At 31.4% G+C, this 13,429-nt stretch overlaps 1 protein-coding gene across 1 annotated transcript in view; it reads right to left on the bottom strand.

Moving 5' to 3' along the window:
* LOC109606112 (E3 ubiquitin-protein ligase MIB1) overlaps positions 1-13,429 on the bottom strand; it is a 315,033-nt gene that overhangs the window by 205,634 nt on the left and 95,970 nt on the right. The gene's annotated exons all lie outside the window — the stretch shown is intronic.

Below are 13,429 nucleotides of genomic sequence, written 5' to 3'. Positions count from 1 at the left end.
AAATATGAAAATTTTAGGAAAAAAATTAATAACTTTAGGTTTACCTATAGAATATGAAATAATATTATCTGGAATGACATGTAGAATATAAAGATCCAGAGATACAGTCTTCATTGACAATAACAAACAAAGTTAACTTCAGGCGAAACCGGAAATAAAATTGTGTTAAAAATAAATTAAAAAAGTTGAAGTCAAGACATAACTGTTATAAAAATTTCAAAACATATTTTTCTATTCTCAAACAAACTTCTTATGAATAAATTAGGTGAATCACCCTGTATAATATATAATATACATAATTTTATATAATTAATATTATCTTAAATATAATTATAACAATGTTTATTAATTAATTATTAAAATATGTTATATTATTTCATTTAATAAAATTAATGTAATTATGTATAAAATATTAAAATATTTTTAAATAATATAGAAATGCAATGTGACTTATTGAAAATAACAAAGTTCATTTCAGGTGAAACCGAAAATGAAATTGTCAAAAATAAATTAGAAAAGTAGATCAAGTCTAAATATAGCTCCAATAAAAATTTCAAGACAATAAATTTTTCTATTCCCAAAAAACTTTTTTTAAAAGAGTTAAGTGTTAAGTTAATATATATAATTTTATATAATTAATATTATCATATAAAAAAAAAACACAATATACTTTTGCATTTTGAACATTTTTATTAATAAATATTTTATAAATAAATTAGTTTGCAGAGTAAACCTTATTGAAATATTTCGTAAACACCAAAAATCTCAAATTTAGTAACACAAATAGTTTACCATATTTTAGGAAAAAAGTAACTCAAATACTATTGGGTTTAAGTATAGGACATGGTATAACTTTGTTTGCAATGACATATAGCATAGAAAAATAAAAAATTCCATTGACCATAACAAAGTTCACTTCAGGCAAAACCGGAAATCAAATTTTGTCCAAAATAAATTAGAAAAGTAGTTCAAATCATAAATATAGTTCAAATTATAAATATTTCAAGAGAATATATATTTCTGGTCTCAAAATTTTTTTATGAATAAGTTAGGTGGTTAATTATAAAATTATAATATACATAATTTATATATATATATATATATATATATATATATATATATATATATATATATATATTACAAAAAAGCAATATAATATTTTTGTATTATAAATTTTTTTTATTAATTAATTAATATAACATAATGTTATTTGAATAAATATAATTAATTTAAATTATGTATTTCATATATTATTCATTAATAATATATGAAAGAGATATGAGAAAAATAAATTATTGTTTGCATTTACAATAATATCAATGCAAACCTTATTGAAATATATCGTAAACATCAAAACTCTCAAATTTACCCATTCCTCTTTCCAAAACAGCGATTCTAGGAATAACAATTGACTGTCACTGACCATTACTAAATTCACAGCTTACTACTTAGAAAGCACGAATCTTTCGAACGTGACAGCATCAAAATTGGTGACTTTACAGACATTTTATTTGGACGAATAGAAAATAAAAATTTAAAAATATAATACGGAATGCTCTTATTTACTTCAATTGTTTACTATACTATTTTTTCTTTTTTCTATATTTAGTATTAAATCTTTCTCCTATTGGTTCAGTTTTATCTAATATACAAATAAATTTATTATTACTGAATTTTTATTTAAACTAATATATTAAAAAGTAATTTAAAAATTTTAATTAATTTATTATTTATTTGAATTACAATATTTTAAATCAGTATCCGCCATTATGAATTCATAGCCAACTACAAAATTCAATTCATTCTATTTTAAATTTATTTATTAGAATCATGTAGAATGATACTCAAAAAAATCTGATAAGAGATAAAATATTTTTGTTGTAATACAAGAAAAATCATTACTATGATTGAAAATTAAATTTACAACTTACACTATAGTAAAATGTCTCCATAACACATACCTGACATTTCTTTTCAGTTTTTCGTAAAATTCAGAGTTAAAATCACACAAATCAGTCAGAGAAACATAAAACGTCACACGACACGACATTTACCAAATGAATAAATTAAAAACTTCGTGAAATTTGACGAAAAATTAACGAAAAACGGAAGACGCGTCTCGCCCTCATCAAAATCTCTTAAAAATGTACATCGAAACAGTCGGTCAATAGAACTACGCAATCCGGTTCTTGTAATTCCTGGAAACGATACATGCACGTGTGACCTATTTAAAATATTTGCATTTATTTATATGTGGACAATATTTACAATAGAATAATAACATTTTAAATTAATATATCTATTATATTCAATAGTCTATTATTAAATTAAATAAGAATTTTAGTCCCTCTAGTTTCTGTCATTACAAACACATCCACAGCCAACTACAAAATATGCACGTATGACCTATTTAAAATATTTGCATTTATTTTTAAGTGGACAATATTTAAAATAGAATAATAACATTTTAAAATAATATATCTATTATTTTCAATATTCTATTATTAAATTAAATAAGAATTTTAGTCCCTCTTGTTTCTGTCATTACAAACACATCCACAGCCAACTACAAAATATGCACGTGTGACCTATTTAAAATATTTGCATTTATTTTTAAGTGGACAATATTTACAATAGAATAATAACATTTTAAGATAATATATCTATTATTTTCAATATTCTATTATTAAATAAATAAGAATTTTAGTCCCTCTTGTTTCTGTCATTACAAACACATCCACAGCCAACTACAAAATGTGTTTAATATGAGCATTTTGTATTGTGTTTACCAAAATTACGAAATAATCTAAAAATTAAATAACCTATCAAAAACATACCTGATATATTTTTTTATAAAATTTTGTGTCAAAACACACAAACACAAATAATGGAAATAATAAAAATCTATAAAAATTGAACAAAATAAATAAAAAAGGCGCGTGTTATTCTATTAAAAAAAGGTTAAAATACATTAATGCGTTTGTTCGCCGCCGGCCATTAAAAACCAGAATACCAACTGCAGTGATTCCTGGTAACGATACACCACTTTATTTTATTTGTATTTATTTTTAAGTGAATTATATTTTCAAATATAAATAACTATTACTTACATTAATTAGTCAAATTAAATTAAATTTCTGATTAAATAATTTATTAATAATTTCGGTTTTATGAGTTGCCACCACTACAAATTACCAACCAATTATAAAAATTTGCAGGTTTTATTTTATCTAATGGGAATTATGAACGGCGTATTTGACACAAAAGGAACAATGACTAATTGTTTTGCTCATCACTCATTCCAAACGTAAAATTGAATTCAACATTAAGTTGATGAAGTAACCAGATGATAACTAACGGCAAACAAGGTATCCATCTCGTTTAGCCCGCACGGCTGTGTGTGGGGAACAGATACACGCTAATACACTTTTCAAAGTACAATTTAACAGGATAAGGACGTCGAAAATTCATCTCGCTCGGCTTACTGCTCGGCGGCAGTTTGTTAAGATTACCCCCTCCGGCCTCCCCCATCGCCGGATTACAATTCGACAAATTATATCACTGTCAGTGATTAGTTCTGCACGCATTTGTCCGTCGAGAGCGCCGGATTCCGGACGGTTCGCTCCATAAAACCGTGTCGTCGTGTTTGTTTTTAAAACGTGGACAGAGACGAACCGGCGTCCTCCACTTCGATTTGTCAGCCGGGGCCGTTCGTGTTTTATTGCCGGGAACATACCGATATGCACTTGGGTTCATTTTCGAAACGATACGTGCCGACTGCACATTCGAATCCGGTTAATGGGGGGATGAATACTCCGTGGTCTTTCACGCGGCTCCGAGAATAAATCAGCATAATTACGGTTGCTCCGGCATATTTCCACGCGCCATTCACTATTTCGTGTTGTGTCGCTGCGCCGGTCGAATCGATAAATTGCCGAATGCCATCACGAATTTTTTTTGCAAACTTCCTGATTGAATTTAATGTTAAACTTACTGGAAATATTCTCGAAATGTGAATCATTCAGATTTATTTGGTTAGGTATCTACTTTACCGACCTTTATGTCAAGTTATTTACTCAAAACATTTTATAAACAAAAAATATTAGATAAATTTAATTCTGATATCTAAAACACTAAATTATGACTATTTTTATTACTTGTTAATTAAAAACAAGTTACTGATATTTCAAACTGTAAAAAAATTACATATACATTGTATTTGTCTAATAAAATATATGCTATCTGGTATAATTACTTTGATGAACAAGGAAATTTGTATAAATAGATATCTTCCTGAAAGGACATTTATTAGTATTAGATATTATTTTCTAAAATATAAATCATGACCATTTCTGTTATTTGCTGATCATGTTCAAGTTACTAAAAATATTGTCCACTCACTAAAAATATGTCAATGTTTGATAAACAGAAAGTAAATTTGTATGACTAAATATCTACTTTACCCACCCTTATGTCAAATTATCTAGTCACAAAAAGATTTATTCAAGAACATTATATTTAAACAAAAAATATTAGATATTATTTTCCAAAACATAAATCATGGCTATAACATAAAGTAAATTTGTATATATAAATATCTACTTTACCGACTCTTATGTCAAATTATTTAATCACAAAGAGATTTCTTGAATGATATTTAATTTAAACGAAAAATTTTAGATATTATGTTCCAAAACATAAATCATGATTATTTCTGTTACTTGTTAATCACCTCGAAGTTACTGAAAATATTCTAAACTTGCTGAAAGTATTGTTAATGTTTGATAATTATAAAGTAGATTTCTATAATCAGATATCTACTTTACCGACCCTTATGTCAAATTATTTAATCACAAAGAGATTTCTTGAAGGATATTTAATTGAAACAAAAAATATTAGATATTATTTTCCAAAACATAAATCATGATTATTTCTGTTACTTGTTAATCACATTGAAGTTTCTAAAAATATTCTCAACTCGCTGAAAGTATTGTTAATATTTAATAAACATAAAGTAAATTTGTATATCTAAATATCTACTTTTCCCATCTTTATGTCAAATTATTTAGTTTCAACTCCATGAAAGTATTGTTAATGTTTGATAATTATAAAGTAGATTTATATAACTTGATATCTACTTTACTGACCCTTATGTCAAATTATTTAGTCACAAAGAGATTTCTTGAAGGATATTTAATTTAAACAAAAAATATTAGATATTATTTTCCAAAACATAAAGAATGATTATTTCTATTACTTGTTAATCACATTGAAGTTTCTGAAAATAATCTCAACTCGCTGAAAGTATTGTTAAGGTTTAATAAACATAAAGTAAATTTGTATATCTAAATATCTACTTTACCCATCCTTATGTCAAATTATTTAGTTTTAACTCGCTGAAAGTATTGTTAATGTTTGATAATTATAAAGTAGATTTGTATAACTTGATATATACTTTACCGACCCTTATGTCAAATTCTTTAATCACAAAGAGATCAAGGATATTTTATTTAAACAAAAAATATTAGATATTATTTTCCAAAACATAAATCATGAACATGTCTGTTACTTGTTGATTAAATCGAAGTTACTGAAAATATTTTCAACTCACTGAAATTACTGTTAATATTTGATAAATATAAAGAAGATTTGTATAAATACATATCTCTTTTACTGACCTTTATGTCAAATTATTTATTCATAAAGAGATTTATTCATTGACATTTTATTTAAACAAAAAATATTATGTATTATTTTCCAAAACATAAATCATGAACATTTCTATTACTTGTTGGTCACATTAATGTTACTGAAAATATTATTAACTCGCTGAAAGTATTGTTAATGTTTGATAAATGAATATCTACTTTACCTACCTTTATGCCAAATTATTTAGTCACAAAGAGATTTAGTCAGGGACATTTCATTTGAATAAAAATTATTAGATATTTTCATGAACTTGTTGATCATATTAAAGTTACTGAAAATATTTTCAACTCGCCGAAAGTATTGTTAATGTTTAGTAAACATAAAGGAAATTTTATCTACTTTACCCAAATTATTTAGCCACAAAAAGAGAATATTTTATTTAATTTACTTGTTAATCTCATTGATACCGATCCTTATTTAGTAATAGTAACTGATAATTTAGTTATTTAAACATAAAATATTAAATACAATTTTCCAAACAATAAAAACATATAGAAGTTACATAAAATAGATTTACTAATCCTTATATCACCTCTATTTAGTGACTTGTATCTTAATCACTATTTTAGGTATTAAAATTAATCACTGACTGATAGATACTATTGTCAACTATTGTTAAGTTTAAATAACAAACAACATGTCTAATTAGATAGATAACTTCTTTATGACCCTTATGTCAAACTATTCAATCGAACGGAAATTTATTAGTTAAACAAAGCAATATTAGAGAGATGGTAATTCTGTTTTCATCCAATTTCAAGTTATGAGAGATAAAATTCTCGAGCATTCGAAATAACAATAATTTTAATATAGTATTCAAGTATCGCACGAGATATAATTTAGTGCATGCGGCGGCGATAATAAAGTGATGCCGGTCCATAAATAGCAGGCTCGAAAGGCATATTGTATCCGACGTTTTATTGCCACCATATACACCCCATTCAGATAAGGCAAAACAATATAAACACCGGAACAACAACAACAACAATAAAATGGCGCGGCAGTAAAAGTCGAAACAACGAGGCAGATCCACGCCAATTACGCCGCCGCCGAAATTACTCAATTGAATATGGTACAGTCTACAGGAACGGGACGATGTGGGAAGGGGTGGGAAGTGATAGTAAAAGTTAATCAGCTTTCGAGAGCACGGTCCGTGTGCTCAAAACTAAATAAACCTTCATGCACGCTTGTTACTGTTAGTATTATTGTGTTTACTCTTGTTTACTTGAACATTTTCCGTTCCGGTGCAAAAACCGAAAACCGGACGATAAATCAGCGGAATTTCTCGGCGGTTTTTCGGCCGGGGTAGGAGACGCTAGACCGCAACAGGGATTCCACGCGCATCGTCCTGATTTAGGGTCGCCATTGCCGTCGTGGCCGGGACCTACTTCACATTGAAAAATGCCCCCATATCTGGGCCCATTTATTTCGCACGTCCGAAGATACAATGGCCGAAGACGATGCACTTAATGGTCTCCTCGGGACCGATCGAATATCCGTTCTAAATTCTAATGTTTGAATATTGTTCGTGGACATCAATTCGGGTTGTACATCCCGGCAATTTCCCCCAGATTATTTAATGGTGTGCGGAGATGAAGGAGTCCGAAGAGCCGCGGGCCGCCCCTAAGCCTCCCCCGACGGACCCCCCGGTTTAATGCCCAGATCCGAATCCGATGGAGCCGCAACAATAAACACTAACTGTAAAATGTTGTCGGGCCGGTTTGTAAGTGCGCCTTCTTAATCCTCCATTCAGTTGGCCGGACCGTTTCCCGGATTATTGTCCCCGCCGGAAACGTTACAGTGTATTGACCCACCGTGCATTCGCCGCGGGTGGTTTAAAGGTGATTCCGTACGTATTGTTTTAATCCGGACGTAATTCACCGGTAAACTTTTGACCTGATTTGGTGGCACGTTCGGCAAATGAGGCGTTTTAAAACCGCCCCCCTCCCACGGTGACTCGGTCATAAATTAGATTTAATTTGGATTAGGACCGAAAACCTGGTGGGCCGTAAGTCACGGCGAGATGTTTGGAGAGGAAGCGGCGTCGCGACGCAATTATCGCGGTGCGTCGCCTTAAATTCGAAACAGATTAGACGGCTTCCGACCGCAAAGGTCGCAGTTCGATTGTAGTTTTTCGGTAATGAATCACCTGGCGATGGATGAGCCGGATATTAATTTGTTATCTCGGAGGCCGGGAGGGCCGTGATATTGGGACGGTTCCAGTAAAAGCGGGCGTTTTTCCCTTTTGAAATGAGTGGCTCGTTGAAAATTTATTTTTCGCCTTCGGGGCGCACACGTAATAAGAATCCGGACGGGTACGCGGACGCCACAAAGCCACAGAACCGCTCCTGGCCGACAGATCAATCGTATTTTTGCATGATAAACGGCTCTCGATATTGTAATGGTATGCAGATGCACTCCGTGAAATGAACGCCTCTCCAATCGATGCAGCGATCATTATTTAAATGAAAATTTTCGAATACACGGGAGTTTATCTACGCAGTGGTTTGTTGAAGGGAGCAACACCTCCGTAACTGAAAGATTATCACTAGTATACAGCAAAAATATATAATAGAAACATTTATACACATTTTTAGGGTCGAGATGAATATTTTTCTTTAGAAAGGTCAGTAAATTATGTATCCAATCAAGCTTAATTTGTTTCAACATGAAGATAAATAACAGAGCTGCAGCTGAAGAAACTTCAAAGATCATTCAATTTTGGAATACACCGTTATAAGAAATTAACCAGCAACCAATAAAAATTGATTATAATTAGTATTTTCTGAAAACAGAAAAAATAAACGTATACATATTTGTTTATTAATATAAAAATAGGTTTTCATATTTTTCTTTAGAAAGGTCAGTAAATTATGTACCCAATCACGATTAATGTTTCAACAAGAAGATAATAAACTGAGCTGCAGCTGAAGAAACTTCAAAATTCATTCAATTTTGGACTACACCGTTCCAAGAAATTAACACACCAAACCAATAATGACTGATTATAATTAATATTTTCTGAAAACAGAAAAAATAAACGTATACCCATTTGCACATTTATATAAAAATAGGTTTTATAAACAATTTTAAAAAAATAAAAAAATGATAAAAAATAAAAATTTGAACTTAATAGGGGTATATCCACCTCCACTACGAATGACAGCCTCACATCTTCTGTCCATTCCCAAAATCTTTTGAATTTCACTCCCTTAAACGTCTCATATGTACGTCTAGACTGTGAGCTGGCCAGGCCATAGTATTAACCCCAAAGTCAACAAGACAATTTCGGACAACATGGGCTGTAGTGGTCGTGCATTCTGTATTAACAAAAAAAATTGGACCTACAGAGAGGATATATGGCACGACACGTTCTTCCAGAATATCCAAAATGTAACACTCAGTTATATTGATCATATCTTTCATTTGGACGTCGAAACACACGAACGTGTTTATCGAATGTGTTCATGCAAAATCTATATTGATCTGTAAACAGAACTCGTTCCCAATTTGCTTCTACCCAATTGATGTGCTCTCTAACAAAACTTATCCAGGGTTGCAAATTATCTTCCCTAAGACGTTGTTGAATAGTTGCAATACGGATCTTAACCCTCTCTATGTTTTCTGAGACTGTAGTCACAAATCGTTGTCTGAAAGTCTTAAAAAATGATCTTGAACAGCATGATTTTTATCCCGACTTGGTCTCCTAGTATGATCACCAGCCTCAATGTACATTGTACCATTGTATCATACGGGAAATGGATGTATGGGATACACCAAACCTTTCAATTATTCTGTCATATACGATTATTTATCAAAGATAATTTCTTGAAACAATTTATTTCTTTATTTATTTTTGTCAAATATAATTAATTTCAATTTCCAATGTTTAATCCATTCAATTTTTAATCGTTAACTTATTCAATTACAAGCATGTCAATTCTTCATAAGCTAAAATCTGACACCACATTTTTGAGTCGAAAAAGAAAAATAAATGAATATTTAAATTTACTAATTATTCAAAAATTGGGCCACAAAATCTCTGAATATGATATTTTTTGTATCATCGGGCAAAGCTCTAACACTAACATTTTCTATAGTTAATTAACAAAAAATTGAATTATAAACAAAATTCAATTAATCGTTAGTAAAAAAGTAATTTATTCGCCGTTTAAAAAAAGTATGGTGAAAATTAATCTAATTTTAATGAAATTATGCAAGCTTAAAAAAATTTCAATGGAAAAAATTAAAAATAAAAATTCATTTCTAATGAAATTGCTAATTTTAGTTTCACCGAAATATAAAATCATGACCAGAATAGCCAAGTCAATTTAAATTGGAATATGCTATTTAAAATTTTATTGAGTGTCACAAATAAATTAATGAATTTATTTAACAAAACAAATTACTTGGAGGACTTTCGAATGGACAATGACAGATTGTGTTCAATGAAGAAAGGTTTATTACAACATTTTTTATTCATTGACAGAAAATAATAATAATTTAAAAGTTTTAGAGAAATGTCCTTCAATTAAACAATAATAACACCAATTTTAATTTGAATTAATCGAAAAATGCTACAAAAGTATATTTTATACAACCACATATAGTTTTATTACAACATATTTTATTGTAAAAGTTAAGGCTTTAGTGATCATTGTTTTCATATTTAAAGATTATAGGTCAACGTTTGTTGGAATTATTTTTGTTTTCTGTATCGTTACGTGGATGATGCTTTTGTGATATGGACACATACACAAGAAAAACTAGATCTGTTTCTAAAAAAACATAACAATATCAAATTCACAATGAAATTGGAGAAGGACGGTTGTCCTTTTCTGGATGTTCTAGAAAAAAATGTGGGTGAACATTTAGACCAGTATACCTAAAACCTTCACATACCGAGGATATATGCCAACGAATACAATCGCTCAGAAATAAGCTTTTCTCCCATATATATGTAAAGTTACCGAGAGAATTGTAATCCGGAGATTGCATGCTTGCATGACATCCAACCCTGTGAATCTGACAGATGCAAGAGACCTTGTCTCTTGGCTGTCTAGATCTCTGCGTCTCTTTGGGACATCTTTTCTTTAGTATGTGGCGGTTAGCTGCAAACCTCTTTAATTTTTTCCTTCTCTCTATTTTCCTAAACCTATATGGTTATACTCTTAGGCCATGATTTTCGGATTGGTGCCCGGAGAGGGTTTTTTAGTCGGTTAGTCCGACACTGCCTTCGACTGCCACCAGAAGGCGTCTTGTAGATTTTCCCCTCTTACCATGCTCGTGCAGAAAAGTATAAATCGGTACCACAAAACGTTCAATAGGGACTAGGATTAAGAAACACAAACGAAACTGCAACTAGGACAATCAGACAAGTCTGCTGTAGCTGAACATGCACTGTTAGATGGAAATCATAAGATAAAATTTCAAGATATACTATACAATTGCTTGCTTCGACAACTGGATATCACAACAGAATGATTAGGGAAGCAATTGAAACCATAAACATGGAAACAACTTCAACAGAAAAGAAGAAGCATTGAATCTTGCTAAAATACGGACAGCAGTGTTCAAAAACACCAAAATTGCTAAGCAGCTAAGTTGGCAATTAGGTAGATTCAAATCAGACCTCTGAAGATGCTAACCACTCGTGCTAGCGAAATGTCAGAAAATAATTTCAATAAATGTCGACTTATTCGAACATATTTTAATATTAATTAATAAAGAGTTAAATTACAAACACAAACTTCAATTAATTGTCTGCTAAACTGTTAGTTTCAATTGTTAAATTAATGTCCTGAATGTGAAGGGTGTCACAATTTACTGAAGGGATTAATTTAATAAAAAAAATAATAATTGAAAGTTGCGGACAGATGTCCGTCGATTGGACAATAACAACGTCAGTCCCAGTTTCCATAGTTCGCAGGAAGAATGTTGCTCAGAAGGTTTAATAACGCGGGCCGAAATTCCGTCCGAATTTAATATCCTCCGGGCGATTTTTTGACCGACCCCGGACAAATTACGCGGGGCCCGTAATGAACGTTAGTTTCTTGTTGTTACGGGACGTGCGGGTCCCATTTCTGGCGTGGCGAGCGGGAACAACTATCGTTACCCGGGACGGCCTCGAAACTCGCATTCGTTTCCATTACTCTTCGTCGTCGTCGAGTCCCGGCGCTGCTGCGGGGACATTCGCCCGTTATTAGATCCGGCATTATTTGTGTTTCAGTTAATGTTATGTGCCGTCGAGAGAGCGGCCGCCATATTTACTTAATTAAAATGTATAAGCCGTTACGGCTCCCGACGCCACATTCTCCCGACTAGTTTTTAATTTGGGCCCGGAACAAATGGGATTCTTTCCGTTTTTCAAACTAGATTGATGCATATGACGCGAAACGTTAACCGTTAACAGTAAGTAAACGGAGTGAGACGCGGCCCGGCTAATTTACTTTACAGCCCGGCCATTTTACTGTTCGCGTTATTACACGTTTTAAACAACGCCGTACTTCCACTTTAGCCCGGTGATTAATTGCTTTCCATGGGGGGGATTTGCATAAAATATAGTGCACCGGATACGTCTCCGTTTTTACATTTTAAGCGCCCCCGGCTACAACTTGATCAAACGCTTCTACTTCAAACATAAATATTTAGTTCTTATTGAGTTCTCGGGGATCATCTCGTTCCGGAGGCCTTAATACCCGCGTCAAGAACAAAAACGGCGGGACTCATTAAAGGACCGGTCAGAGACGTGCAATCCGACCTGGCTTCAGTTCGAATTACATCCGACCCTCCACCCTGTGCCAGAACGAGCCGCCACTCGATTGGAGTGTCTCCGAAAGGCCCGGGGATTAAGCGCACAGAAACTATTGACGATTTTCGGCGGGGCCCGGATTACCGGACGTCTTGCGTCCGATTAATGCTCCCGGACGCTGACCATTATAACTCCTTAGTGATGTATAGTTTGGGATTTGAACAACGCCAGCGTGAAACTCATTTCGGGAAGACTTCATCCAAAACCACGCTTCCACTCGATTCTATCAATTTCCCACGCCAGACTGGAAAAACTTTCGAATGAAATATGCCATATATAATATATTAGGAACCGGAAATTGTAATTACGTTTTTGGTTCTTGATTGATTGAATAAATTTTTATATTATATTTAACTTTATTTTCTTCTTATACTGTATTTAAAACTTGTTTATGTCACAAAATATATGATATCTGACATGGTATCTCATCAAAAAATTGGACAAACAGATTTCGCATAAAGAAAAATAAATTAGGCGTTTTTATGTTTTTTTTTTTTCAGATTGCATATACAATGTCATTCACCTAACTTATACTTTAGAAGTTTATGGAGAATGGTATCACGTATTGATTTCAAATTTTAAATCAATTAAAACTTGTACTGGACTTTTCTAATTTATTTTAAACCAAATTTAATCTGGGGTTTTTAGAGGGTGTTTCATTGAAACTAACAAAGTTAGTTATTTTTAATGGATCACCCTATATATTTTTGGTTTTTAAATTCAATATGAAATTGTATTTAAGTTATTAATTTTTTTCAAATATGTATGACAGATTGATAATATAACTAAAATGTCTGTAAAGCCCACTTAAAAATTTCCTTTTGGGCAAAGACCATCTTAAAATTTAAATTATTTACGTTTAATTTTATGCATTTTAAAACATTTTTTGTTATTTTCAATACAATACTA

Source organism: Aethina tumida, chromosome 4 (assembly GCF_024364675.1).
Source record: "Aethina tumida isolate Nest 87 chromosome 4, icAetTumi1.1, whole genome shotgun sequence".
Lineage (NCBI taxonomy): Eukaryota > Metazoa > Arthropoda > Insecta > Coleoptera > Nitidulidae > Aethina > Aethina tumida.
This window is presented reverse-complemented; position numbering and strand designations above follow the sequence as displayed.